Here is a 15,277-nt window from a genome sequence, read left to right as displayed (position 1 = left end):
AGATATCCCTTCTAAGGTGAAGGATAACTGTTGCTTCTGGCCTCTTCTACAACCAGAAAAAGAGGCACAACACTTAGTTGCCTTCTTTGGATTTTGTAGACAACATATGCCTTGTTTGGGTGTGCCACACTTGCCCATTTTCTGAGTGACCACAAAATCTTCTAGTTTTGAGTGGGGACCAGAACAAGATGCAATGCAACATGTCCAGGCTGCTGTGCAAGCTGCTCTGCCACTTGGACCATATGATCCAACTGATCCAATGGTACTGGAAGAGTCAGTGGCAAATAGAGTTGGTGTTTTAAGCCTTTGGCAACGTATTGGAGAATCACAATGCAGGCCCTTAGTATTTTGGAGTAAAGCCTTACCATCATCTGCAGATAACTACTCTCCATTTGAGGAAACAGCATTTGACCTGCTACTGGAGCTTAGTAGAGACATAATGCTTAACCATGTGCCACCAAGTTACCATGAGACCAGAGTTACCTATCAGGACCTGGGTGTTGTCTGACCCTCCAACCAAAAAGTTGGGCAGGCACAGCTGCACTGCATCATAAAATGAAATGGTATATATGAGATAGAGCTTGAGCAGCTCCTGAAGGCAGAAATAAGTTACATGAAGATCTGGCTGAAATGTCCATGGCCCCCACCCCTGCCACATTTCCTTCTGTTTCCCAGCCTATGGCTATAGTGTCTTGGGAATTTCCTCACAATAAGATGACTGAGGAACAGAAAACTCAGGCCTAGTTTACAGGTGGTTCTGCATGATATGCAAACATTACCTGAAAGTGGAGAGCTGCAGCGTTGCAGCCCCATTTTGGATGTCCCTAAAGAACAGTATGGTGGGGAAATCCTCCCAGTGAGCAGAAATTCGAGCAGTGCACCTGATTGTTCACTTTGCTTGGAAGGAGAAATGACCAGATCTGACTCTGTATACTGACTCATGGGCTGTTGCTAATGGTTTGGCTTGATGATCAGGAACTTGGGATGAATAAGACTGGAAAATTGGTGACAATGAAGTCTGGGGAAGATGTATGTGGATAGACCTTTCTGAGTGGGCAAAAACATGAAGATATTTGTGTCCTATGTGGCTGCTCAGCTGAGGGTGACTTCAGCAGAAGATTTTAATAATCAAGTGAATAAGATGACCCATTTGGTGGATAGCAATCAGCCATTTTACCCAGCAACTCCTGTCATTGTCCAGCGGGCTCATGAACAAAGTAGATGTGGTTATAGGGATGGAATTTATGCATGGGCTCAGCAACATGGACTTCCACACACCAAAACCAACCTGGCCACAGCCACTGCTGATTGCTCTATCTGCCAGAAGGAGAGACCCATACACAGTCCTCAATATGGCACCATTCCCTGAGGTGATCAGCCTACAGCCTTTTGGCAGATTGATTACATTGGACCACTTCCATCATGGAAGGGGCAGTGATTTGTTTTTACTGGAATATACATATATTTTGGAGATGGGTTTGCCTTCCCTGCATGAAATGCTTCTCCAAGTCTACCATCCATTGATTTACAGAATGCCTTATGCCCCAACATGATATTCCACACAGCATTGCTTCTGATCAAGGAACCCACTTCACAGCAAATGAAATGAGGGAATGGACACATGCTCATGGAATAATTTGGTCTTACCATGCTCTGCATCACCCAGAGGCAGCTGGGTTGACAGAACATTTGAATGATCTATTGAAGACTCAATTATTGTGCCAACTAGGTGTGAATACCTTGCAGGGCTGGGGTAGTGTTCTCCATGAGGCTGTGTATGCTCTGAATCAGCATCTACTCTATGGTCCTGCTTCTCCCATAGCCAGGATTCATGGGTCCAGGAATCAAGGGGTGAAAACAGGAGTGGCACCACTCCCTATCACTTCTTGTGAGCCACAGGGGAAAATGTTTGCTTCCTGCCTCTGCAAGCTTAAGTTCTACTGGTCTATAAGTCTTGGTTCCAAAAGGATGAGTGGTTCCACCAGGAAACACAACAATAATTCCATTGAAATGGAAGCTAAGACTTCCACTTGGCCCCTTTGGTCTTCTTATGCCTCTGAATCAACAGGCAAGGAAGGGGATTCCTGTACTGGCTGGGGTGATTGATCCTATCAAGAGGAAGTAGCACTGAAATTACATGATGAAGGTAAAGAAGAGTTTTCCTGGAATATAGGAGATCCCCTAGGGCATAGCTTAGTACTACCATGACCTGTGATTAATATCAATGGAAAACTGCAACAACCCAATCCAGGCAGGACTACCAATGGCCAAGAAACTTCAGGAATGAAGGTTTGGGTCATCCCACCAGACAAAGAACTACAGCCAACTGAAGTGCTTGCTGAGGGTACAGGGAACATGGAATTATTAGTGGAAGAAGGTAGTGATAAATATGAATGATAAGCAAGTGAACAGTTACAGAAATGAGGACTATGATGGCATTATTATTTCCTCTTTGTTTTGTTATGAGCATCTTTGCATTTGTTTGTAAAGCAAGTATCTTTACTTTCTTCTCTATCTTATTCACTTATCATGTGGCATAAGCTTTATTGTTCATTTTGTGGTATTTAAGTTAAAGGAAATCAATTTTAAGTGTCAATTTCAACCAAGGACTTGCACCCTATTCTGGAGAGATTTAGTGTATTTCAAGTTGTATGCAGGACAGTGAAGTATTGTTAGGCAAAATATATGTCTGTTATTGTTTTCTACATAGAGATGAAATAGGGTTTAAGTTGATGTGTATAACTGCCAAGTTGACAAGTGTTGAACTGTGATGGTTAGTTTCATGTGTCAACTTGGCCAGGTGATAGTACCCAGCTGTCTGGTCAAGCAAGCACTGGCCTAAACATTACTGCAAGGACATTTGTGGCTGGTTAATAAACAAGAAGGCTGGATTATTAAATCATCAGTCAATTGGCAACAGCTGTGACTGATTATCTCAATGAAGTGTGTGTCTTCCACAATGAGAGAATGTTATCAGCTGGATTTGATCCAATCAGTTGAAGAATTTAAACAAGTCGGATATAGGACCTTCAATTCTTTGGATAACCAGTAAAGTGTTTCCTGAGGAGTTCATCAAAGTTGCCAGTTCACTGCCTGAGGATCTCATAGAATATCTTCATTGGAGTTGCTAGTTTGCTGCTTGCCCTATGGAATTTGGGCTCCTGCATACCCACAGTTACATGAGACACTTTTATAAAATCTTATGTTTATAGATATCTCTTATTGATTCTGTTTCCCTAGAGAACCCTAGCTAATACAACTGGGGTCCAAGTTTCCTTAGAATCTCTCAATTAGGAGTCAATTGGCTCCTTCATGTCTCCTGCTTTCCTTGTCACCTGGGCTCCTATATTTCACATTCAGCAAAATTAAGTTTTTCTTACTTTTCCTATCTTTCTGATTTCCTCCTGTGCAACCAACTAGAGAACATTCTCTGCCCTTTAAGGCTCATGCAATTACATGGCTCCACTAGATAATTCAGAATTATATTCCTAATATAAGGTGAACTGTGTCATATAAAATAATCATGAGTATGATTATTCACCATATTATCATGTTCTGGGGAATAGGGCACAAATCTATGGTGTAGCATTTTTACAAGTTTTGCTACCATGACTAAGTACATTAATTTTAAATCACACTAGAATCAATACTTTATCATTGTAAGTGGAATGTAGAAATTTACCACTACTTAGAACAATTTGTTCCCCTTTATATGTTATAAATCACATGAAACAATGTTACATATTTTGTGCTTACACTTCTAAAATATATTAAAGGAATCCAGTTACAACAGTTTACTATAATTGCACAGGTATAGCATTTCAGTTGCCCTTCTTTCACTACTAGTATTCCAAAATTCTTTCTGATATCATATTCCTTCTGTCTAAATGACTTCTTTTAGGCATTATTTTATAATGTGTGTGCTATCAATGAAACTTTTTTTTTTACTTTATCTGGAAATTATTTCACCTCCATTGTTGTATTAGTTTAGTTACTCTAGAGGAACAGAAATAACAGGGGATCTGGCAAGTCTGTACTTCACAGAGAATACTCCTATCAAGATTCTCCATTAAAGGTGATGTTGAAGTCTTTAGTGTGAATACTTCCAAGTGATTGTATGAGGAGAATACCCAGGTTACTAAAGAAAACCTTTGTTGATTTTGGATGTGTTTGACTGACTGTAAATCAAATCTCACCTACATCAATTCACAGTTCTAAGTAAGTCAATGTTTTATGAAACACATGGACACAATAACATACATAATTATGTTATGTAAAATTACCATCACAATTCTTAAAGATAGTTATGTTCATCAAAACTGTGGATTAACCATTATTTTCATTCAGCATTTTAAACTTTCTTCTCCACTTCCTCCTGTCCTTCATGGTTACTGATGAGAATATACATTCATCTGAATCATGGTTTGCTTGCTTATATATTGCTTAATTTTTCTGAGTTTGCTTTCAAGATTATTTCTTTAGAATGTTGAAGTTATATTATGATTTGTCTGTTCATGTACATATTTGGTTTCATCCTAGTTAAACTTCTTCAGCTTCTGGAAAAGATAAATATTTTTCTTTGTCCAAATCAGTAAATGTTTCCTTTCAGCCATAATTCCTTCATTGATTCTTATATTATATTATACTACAATATATTATGTTATAGTAATTTTTTGCACAATACATTTCCTCCTATCCTTTGAGTTCCATGTGATTTGAATGTGAGCCTTTTATTTTTTGCCACACAGGACCTTAAGACACTTAATATTTTTTAATGTTTTGTGTCCCCATTGTTGACTTTAGATAATTTCTATTTATCTCTCTCAAATATTCTGATATTTCCCCTTTTACCTTCATTCTGTATTGCAGCATATATAATTTTTTCTTTAAAATCAATTTAATATATTGTTTAATTCCAAAATCCCTCTTTCTTTTCTCCTATTTCTCCTCTTAGTGTTTCTAAGTTCCATTAATTTCAAGAGGGTTACCTTACATATTTGAGCATCTTATAGTAGCTGCTTTAAATTCCTTCTCATATAGTTCCATCATTTACTTCACCTCAGGGTCAATATTTTCTAAAATTCTTTTCATTTGTGAATTGAAGATTTCCTGTATCTTTATATACCAAAGGAGTTTTGGATTGCATCATAAACATTTCAAATGTCTTATAATGTGACTCAAGGTCTTGTTTAAGTTGTATGGAGAATCCTGAAGTTGTTTTATTTTTCCCCAGGTTTCTATGGTGCAATTTCTGACCAGACTGTGTGTCAGGTAACTGGACTGAAGAATTGGTTGAGGTTGATGGTTTTATTTAATATTATGAATTTCAATAAAAAATTTAATAATGATTTTATAAAAGTATTCCTTGATTCTTTGATATCACATTATTTCATTGTACTATAAATAAAATTAATGCATAAAACAAATAAATATCAAATATATACAATTATAATTTTTTCCTTATTCAAGTTTTTATGGATTTTCCACTTCTGTTTATGTCTAATTTACAGATATTTGGGCAAGAACTTCTATTAATAGTTTTGGAAAATTCTAAAAGATACATATTGGGACATTGTTGAGTTTGGGAAAAGTACATGATGAGAAATTTTGGCATATCAAAATGTTTACAACATCTAGATTTTGAGATGAAGCCACATACAAAAAGACTATTATTGTGATAAAAACTGGAAGATGACTAATGGTTAATGACAGACCCAATGAAGAAAAATAGTGAGCCTTGAATATTGTAAGAACACTTCACTGGTGATGGGATAACTATACTTAAATGTAAAGAGACAAAATGTGCTCAATAGGAAGAGAGAAGGTATAGAATGCTAGAGTGTGAATAGTGAGGAAATGCCAAATATGCAGAAGTTTCCATTAATAATATAACACAAATGAAAGGGATGCCAAGCCTGGAGACAATTTTCTAGGAAGTAATATGAATACACAGTTGAGGTATATTATGGAGAAGATTATACTTTATGATTGAATTAAATTTGTGTGTAATATATGCAGTGGTTCAAAGGAAACTTTGTTTCCTACAGCTGAGGGAATGAAAAACTAAAGTGAAAATTGTGAGTAAACCACAGTCAGAATTGACATTTCTCTGTTCACACTGAATGGAAGTGCTACACTTTAAGAAATTGAAAGGCCTGATTTTAGGAATTTTCATCTAAGTGGCTAGGAAATATTGACAGAAATTATACAAATTTAGGATAAACTATAACAGGATATATGCATTTTTGTATATGGTAGAAAGATGATACTATCAGTTTTACATATAAACATCAAAGTAATAGTAATATATTCAAATGAATTTGTTATCTAAAATCAGATGTATGGAAATGTACATGGTCTACTTGGGTTGTTTGTGGCAACAAGAATATATGCATCACAGGAAGAGGGGAAAAATGGAGAAACAGAGTAACAGGAAACCAAAGTTGAGGACACCTCTTACCACCAAAACAAGCTTCTCTGTCACATATGTGGAAGAACAGGGGAGGGTCATTGGTGGCAGGATGTCACAATAATACTGGTTCATGCAATGGGACTTTCAGAAAGAAAGGCAGAATGTGAATGCTGTATCCAGAAGTGAGTGAAGAAACCCTGCTTTCCAGGTCCCAGTCATCAGCTGGGAACAGCATTCCTTACATATGATGTGGGTGTAACATAGGGGAAACATATGGTCATGGATCAGTCATAAGCCATGACAGCAAGAAGGAAAACTTCCATCCATACCAGGGCAACCAGGAAATATACATGCAAAGCACATCCAAAAAAGCAATGCTTTTCTTCTCAGTCAGGAGGTTCTCAAGCATCTTGTGAATAATAGTTGATAAGCAGAATATGTTTAAGAGGCACAAAATTGGCTAAGAAGTAGTACATGGGTGTGTGCAGTATTATTTCAGTCTTGATGACAAGGAGAATGGTACCATTACCCAAAAAGTTGAACTGACAGATGATAGCCAAAAGCACAAGGAAAGGGTAGCACACCTCCAGGAGATCAGAGAGCAATGTGAAGATAAACTCATCCATGGTGGTGAGATTGTATATATCCATCTCACTCTCCACAGGGGTCATTCTCTAGAAATGAAACCAACATCCTCAAGTTAGGATCAAAAATCTCAGAGGCTAGTAAAAATCAACACTTGGAAAACAAGTCAGCTGTGGTGATGAATTGTGTTAGCATAATTTTAATTACCAATTTCAAATTATTAGAAATACTAACAAAACATACCATGCATTTATGATACTTAAGAGATATTTACCCTCAGTTCTTTAACAAGAAGGTAAAATTTTAATTTTCAACTTGAAACTGTGTTGATCCTTCTCTTCCCCTGCTTTTGGAGTCCTTCATGACTATTAGGGCTCATAGACCTGATTATCTAGGAAATGTAAATCAAGGTGTAGCATCAGAGAAAACAGTCTTTTGATACAGCAGAAATTTACAGGCAAATTTTATGGGCACCTATGTGTGCACATGCACATTTTTGGACCAAAAACTTTCTGTGCATTTTTAGCCAATCTTTTATTATTAAAAAATGCACCTTGCCTTACCTAATTAATATTTGGTTTCAACAAGTTCCTTAGATGTGTAAATTTTCACACTATGTTTACATCTTTATAATCACCTAATTGCTTTTTTTTTTTTTTTACCTTAGAAAGACCAGAATCAGCAAAGTATTTTCTTGGTTTCTCACTCTTTAGGATTTCATTAACAATGCAAGTTTCCAACGAGATGAAAGTCAAATAATTCAGACAATGCAAAGTATTAGTAAATACAATCTCCTCATTTATATAGATAGTTCATATCGAAATTTGTTCTGTAATTTATATCATGCCCACTTTCCTCTTTGGAAAAGCAAGAGTTAGGACTTCAGAGGGAGTGTTTCTCCACTTGATAAATCCCCATAGCTACCACCATAATAATGGGCACTCATTACATAACTGATCAATTTAGTAATTTGAGAAAGAAATCTAAATTTTAGAAGAGTGCAAATTTTGTTTCTTTTCATGTTCCAGAGTATAAATTAAATAAATGTATTAAATTTAATTGAAATTACACACATGTATATTTAGTAACTCAGAGTAAAATACAAGAAAAGATTTTCCAGGAATTGTTTTCCCAGACAAAAGTAAACAGTGAATTGATGTCATTAAGATATTTTTTCTGTAACCAGAAGAAACATTTCAGTAAAATAGGATTATGCAATCAATTTGCTATAAATTTGCATTTTCCATGATAGAGAGGTAAGCTTTAAAACTATTTTAATATATTACTATACCCTTTCATATTGTTAAAACTATTTACTATGCACATGAAAAATGGTTTTGCTACAACCCTTTGGATTAAATGAGTGAGATTTTTATTTTAATATGTGATTCCCAACTTGATTTTCCAGCAGTTAATTAATTAATGATGATCTTGTAAATCACTATAAATTTATTACTTTTAATTGAAATCATACATACATTTTAGTAACTCCGGAGTTCATACAAATCTGATTATAATTAAACAATCATAACATACTTCAAGGCACACTACCTTATAACCCCATTCTTGTTTTATAATTCTTATTTCCCATAGTGAAAATCCTTTTTCCCAAATATTTCAGCTATTTAACCATTTTCTATAACCTATGTTAAATACTCCTTAAATATTCACTAAATTTGCAATGACTACACTGGTGCTTCTATCCCTAACAAAAAAGTTGTCATTTCTTTTGAATACCATTTTATATATATAATATATGCAACTAAATTTAAGTCCTTAGCATACCATGTTCATAATTTATTTAAATTCATTCTCTTTTTCATTACCTTTATGAATATATTAGGAATCTGATATAAAGTTATGTTGCTTTTCCTCTTTGCATTCTCATTTAGGGCTTCCATTTTTCAACCATTTAAATTTAATCTATTTTTAAATGAATTCAAATGACCATGACATAAATATATAAAAATATAAGCCAGAATATTCACTGCCTTCTATAACCCTGCAACTCTATCCCTAAAAGATTACTTCTTTGGGGTTTTGTTGCATAGGGTTAGTGAAATTCATTACAAGTATTAGTAAAAGTGCATGCATTAGTGTGTGTGTGCGTTTGTATGTATGTATGTATGTATGTATGTGTATGTATTTTTTATTTTCTCTTTTCTTACATAAAAATATAGGCCAGAATGTTCACTGGTTTCTACAACCCTCCAACTCTATCACTAATAAAGATTACTTCTTTGGGGTTTTGTTGCATAGGGTTAGTGAAACTTAATACCAGTAATAGTAAAAGTGCATGTATGAGTGTGTGTGTGCATGTATGTATGTATCTATCTACATGTATTATTTTATTTTTTTCTTACATGAAAGGGGACCTGCTACACACACTATTTGATGCTTGCTTTATTAGATGAATTAAAATTTATACAAGTATGAAGGCTTAATATAACATTATATATTATTGGTCATATTTTAAACTGCATAAATACATATACAAAATTATGTAGTATGTAATATGGTATATAAGCATATATATATATATAACGTTTGTTGTATTGTTAGATTGAGGTTGACATTCTTTCTTGGCTATGAGAATGATACTGTGATTTTGTCAGAGAATACACTGATCTCATCAGGTGTGCTCTACATTGTTCAAGGAGAAATTGTAAGAATTTCTGCAACATACTTTCAAATGTTCAAATTTTGTGTTGAGAAAAATGTTTATAATGTTTAGAAAATATATATGTATTTTTGAAGAAAGAATGTGTACTCTGAAATATTTGAAATAATCTATATCTGTGTCTATGAAATTTTGACTATATATGTAGAGATAAAATAGTAAGTTAGTAACTAATAGTACGAGTTGAAAGGTACAGAGGTGCTCATTACAGTCTTTCAATTATTCTATAACTTTGTAAATTTTCAAAATAATTAGTTGGATAAATCAAATATGAACATAAAACAATGATACAGGGAAAATATGCCTCACACAACAAACAAACCCTTATATCTATTCGATTTCCCTATTATTGTGGAAAAAACAGATACTCTTAACCATGCACAGTGATGCTTTTAGAAATAATCTATTCACATTTAACTATAGTAGTTTGTCTAAAGGTGCTTTCTGTGTTTACACATTTCCTTTGTTTGTTTATCTCTATGATAATTTAGAAGATTTATAACCTCTTTAGTGTACTGGAAGTTTTGTTTGTACTTATATGAAACAGTTTTTTTTTTATGAGAGGTGTATTATATCCTTTTTTTCATTTTATTGGGACATATTCACATTCCATGCAGTCATACAAAACAAAGTGCACATTAAATTGTTTACAGTATCATTATATAGTTGTGCATTCATCAACAAAACTAATCTTTGACATTTTCACCACCACACACACAAGAACAATAAGAATAAAAATTAAAGTGGAAAAGAACAATTAAAGCAAAAAAGAACACTGTGTGCCCTTTTCTCTTTCTTCCCCCATGAAGTAGGTTTTAACCTCTTTTGCTTTGCATATCACCTTATGCTTTAGGCTGTAGACAATAGAGATGGATGCTTTATTATAAAATATGAAGAAATGCTTATATGTTTCCTTCTATTTGCTTTTTTATCAGCTTTTTTTAATTTTTACAAGTGCTTTTGTAATAAACTAATCATCATTACATTGAATTAGCAATAGGAATTTTGTAAATGGGAAAAGATGATACGTAGGTTACAAAATAATATCCTTTAATGCCAGCCATATAGAACACAAAGCTTCTTTTTTAAACCTAGTCTTTTTTTTATTTTGAAATAAATTCAAAGTTATAGGAACAGTTGCAAAAACAATATTAACCCCATACACAAAATTCCATCATACCCTGACCCCACTCCCCAATAGCTCAATGCACCAAATTTAACATGCTGTCACATTGCTACTTCTTTCCCTCTCTCCCCCCCTCCCTGCCTATCTAGCACCCATCATCTATTGCTCTGTCTTCTGAACATATGGGAGCTAGCTGCATACATCCTTCAACATACACTGTAATTCACATACACACTTCTCATGAACAAGAACATTCTTTTATGCCATCTCATTAAGCACATCTAAGAAGTACAAGAGATTCAACAATGATATGAAGATTATATTCTATATTTCCTTTTTCTTATGTCTCAACTGTGTCTCTTTGAGCCACCTGTCCTCTATCCTCCAATCCCATCCAAGTTCATCCTTGGCATTCAATTGTCATCTATTTAGACTGTGTTGTTTTTTTTTTTTTTTTTGAATTGTGGAAACATATACAGCCTAAATCTTCCCATTCCACCCCCTCCATAGCATTCCATCTGTGGGATTAATCACATTTAGAATGTTGTAATGCTCTTTCCCACCATCCTTTACTGGAAATTTCCCTTCACATCAAACAGCAACCTTACACTCATTTCTTAACTCCCCATTGCCACTTCCCCCATTTCTCTTAACCCAAACTCTGCTTTTCATCTCTATGGTTATATTCTCTGATAATTTCTTTGTGTTTACTGTGGGGCTTAAAATTAACCTCTTAAATCCGTATCAATCTTGTTTTTCTTTGATACCACCTTCACTTCAATAGGACACATAAACTATGTTCCTATACTCCTCCATTCCCCCACCTTTATATCATAGCTTAATGAACACATGATTATTGTAATAGTCCCTAGATTGCAAGCTCTTACAGCAGTCAAATCTATTCCTGAATTGTAATGACTATCTTCAAACTCTGAGATGTTGATCCCCTTTTGTATAACCAATTGGTCACTGGAACATTGGGTGTGACACCTGAAACTCAGAGCTAGAGCTCAGCAGATATGAATGTCAGTATTAATGCATACAACAGCTGTTAATAAAAGCTGAAACAGAGCCCAGACTTCAATCAGAGATATTAGTGAAGCAGATCTGGTTAAGACTGGGGCAAATCAGGCCAAAGGGTAAAGGTTGAAACTGACTGTATGTTAAAACTTCAACCTCCACGTGAGACAAAGGGAAGAGATGTTTATTTGTTGTAAGATATATATTCTAAACAATATAACTTCTACAGTCAGTTTGTTCAAACACCACAATTACATGGAACATTGAATAGGAAGTGAGCTATGGTAGGTGAGTAGAGGTTAGAGTGAAATAGCAACACATCCCAAAGTAATTTGAGTGTAGAATAAAAATACATATTTGGGGCCCTGCTGAAGAGCTGGGGGAGGATGCAGGGGTGTTGGACTTCCTCACCTGGATTGTTGCTGATGTTTTCACAAATATTGGGGACTGATGGCTTGATATAATTTGCCTTCTGTCTTGGGGATTGCCCCTATGATGCTCATTACTGCAATGGAGAGGCTACACCTGCTTATAATTATGCCTAATTTCTCCCACTGAGGACCTCTTTGTTGCTCTCTCTCAAAGCCATCTTAGCATGTGATCTCACTTCCTTCCCCCCATGCAGAACCTGTCTCCCAGGGGTGTAAATCTTCCTGAGAATGCAGGATATGATTCCTGGGGATGAGTCTGGACCCAGTGTTGTGGGATTGAGAACATCTTGACCACAAGAGTGATGCAAAATGAAATGAAATAAAGCTTCAGTGGCTGAGAGATTTCAAATGGTGTTGACAGGTCACTCTGGTGGACATTCTTCCACACTATATAGATAACACTTTTTAGGTTTTATTGTACTGGAAGAGCTAGAAGTAAATACCTGAAACTATCAAACTCTAACCCAGTAACCTTCACTCTTGGAGATGATTTTATAACAATGTAGGTTACAAGAGGGTAACAGTGTGATTGTGAAAATCTTGTGGACTGCACACCCTTTATCCAGTGTATGGATGGATGAGTAGAAAAATGGGGACAAAAAGTAAATGAAAAATACTGTGGAATGGGTGGATAATTTGGGTGTTCTTTTTTACTTTTTTATTCTTATTCTGTTTCTTTCTGGTGTAAGGAAAATGTTGAAAAATAAATTGGGTTGACAAATGCACAATTATATGATGGTACTGGGAACAGTTAATTGTACACCATGGATGATTGTATGGTATGTGAAGATATTTCACTAAAACTGAATTTAAAAAAGTAAATCTGAATGGAAAAAGCTATTCTGGATGGACCCAGGCTACACATTTTCACTGAGTCACTGTTTACAATGGCAAATTTTATACTTAAGCCTTAAATTCACTAATTTACATGGACAATCCTGAACATTACCTATTTTGAGGGCACCTCCTTAAGCCTTTTTTTGGCACAGTATGGGCATTATTGACAATATACACTCTTCCTTTTAAACTAAATTCTAAATTAAGGAATGGTGATATTATATAAACAGTCTTTGCTAAAAACTTCTAGAATGTTAAATTTAGTCTGCACGTGCTTTGTTTGGGTAAAGGAAATAATTTTTGTTGTTACAAAAGCAAGAATTTATTTTGTTAGAAGAGAAACTTTCTCCATGGGACTAGTTTGAGACAGTAGATTCTATATAAAATTTTTATCATGGATATAAACATCACCTGTGTTCTAGAAAATAATTACCAATAACTTAATGAATGTGTCAAGTTTACCAGGCCTGTATTTTTTGCTTTATATAAATGACTTCAAGTTTAATTATAATTTCAATGTAATAATAAATCCATGTCTGGAATATCTATTACTTAATATTATGTGTACCAGGAAATCATTTACACTGCCTAGAATAGCAATCAGTTATACCTGAGAAGTGCATATGAAAGTTGATTTTCACATACAACTCAAAAATTAAAAGCACACTTAAAATGATTTAATTTAAGTAGGTTACCAACTTCGGTACCACCTAAGTACAATATATTGATCCAATATAGAAATTTGGATCAATGTTACAAATGAAGATTCAAAGCTTATCTTCCCAGGCTTGTCATTAGTTTAATGTGTATGTTATTAGCTTATTTGTAGGTTTCACAGATGAATTCAAATCTAAACATAATTCTATAGTGTAGTATTAAGCAGGCAGTTTTCCCAAGTCTAAGAACAACAATGTTAATCTAGTTGTGATGTTTTTATACTTCACAGCTTAAATCTGTTATAACACTAATGAATCCATAGCTTAGTGTTGTGGAAAAAAGGCTTCAGAGAAGAGATAATGTTGCTGCAATAATCCAATTAAGGAACCATTTCAGGAGTAGTCGGAAGGTGGGTGATTTGGGAGTAACTATATTTCAGTTGCCATGCAGTATATCCAGAAATAATCCATTTCAACATTAGAACATTCAGTTTGGAACACTTGTTTGATGAATATTCAGTTAAATACTTGGATACAAGCTCTTGCCAGAAGATCAAATCTCTGATATTTATCTTGGAATGCTTCTGAAGACATTCTGCTCCTTCTGTTGATTCTACACACGTATGTGCTTGGAGCACCAAAGCAATGATAGACAATGCTACCACAGAAGGCTTTGCTTTAGAAAATATGATCTGCAGTGACAAGTCCTAAGTTGAACTTCTAGTCTTTCAAAATTAAGGCTTTTTCCTTCCACATGACATGTGCTCTTGAATTAGTGAATAATCAAGTTGCAGAAATTGAAAGGCAGTAGAAGATCTGACTTTCCAACACAAATTTTCCAACACAATATTTCCCATTCTCATCAAGCCTGAAATGCTGAAACTATATTGGCTTCTACAGATCAAGTCAGTTGCCAGTGGGACATTTCTTTCCTCTTCAATTGATTTTACAGCAAAATAAAAACAGCTCATTGTGACACACCCAAGATGCTTGGGCTGTGCCTTCATTTTGGACAGGGATCTGTTCAGTAAATTCAAAGCCAGAGAAAATGTCTCTGTATCAAGGCCAAATATCTGAGTTAAACTAAAAATGTTTTTACTTAAAAATCCCTTAGCCTTGCAGTCATTCTGAGGCTATTATGGGCAGACTCAATTAGTCTCAATCTGTAAACCTTTGCCTGATATTTAGACTCTTATTCCAAAAGGACATTCAGGAGGTAGGGCAAGATGGTGGACTGGTGAGCTGTATGTTTTAGTTACTCCTCCAGGAAAGTAGGTAGAAAGCCAGGAACTGCATGGACTGGACACCACAGAGCAATCTGACTTTGGGCATACTTCATACAACACTCATGAAAACGTGGAACTGCTGAGATCAGCGAAATCTGTAAGTTTTTGAGGCCAGGGGACCCGCGCCCCCTCCCTGCCAGGCTCAGTCCTGTGGGAGGAGGGGCTGTCAGCTCCGGGAAGGAGAAGGGAGAACTGCAGTGGCAGCCCTTATCGGAAACTCATTCTACTGATCCAAACTCCAACC

The 15,277-nt window shown here is 35.2% G+C and overlaps 1 pseudogene; it reads right to left on the bottom strand.

The window, feature by feature from the left end:
- Nucleotides 1-14,127: 14,127 nt before the first annotated feature.
- LOC119530828 lies at nucleotides 14,128-14,954 on the bottom strand (annotated as a pseudogene).
- Nucleotides 14,955-15,277: the final 323 nt, after the last annotated feature.

The sequence above is a fragment of the Choloepus didactylus genome, chromosome 4 (assembly GCF_015220235.1).
Source record: "Choloepus didactylus isolate mChoDid1 chromosome 4, mChoDid1.pri, whole genome shotgun sequence".
NCBI classification, from domain to species: domain Eukaryota; kingdom Metazoa; phylum Chordata; class Mammalia; order Pilosa; family Megalonychidae; genus Choloepus; species Choloepus didactylus.
The sequence above is the reverse complement of the archived record's forward strand: the minus strand, read 5'-3'. Positions and strand labels throughout refer to the sequence as shown.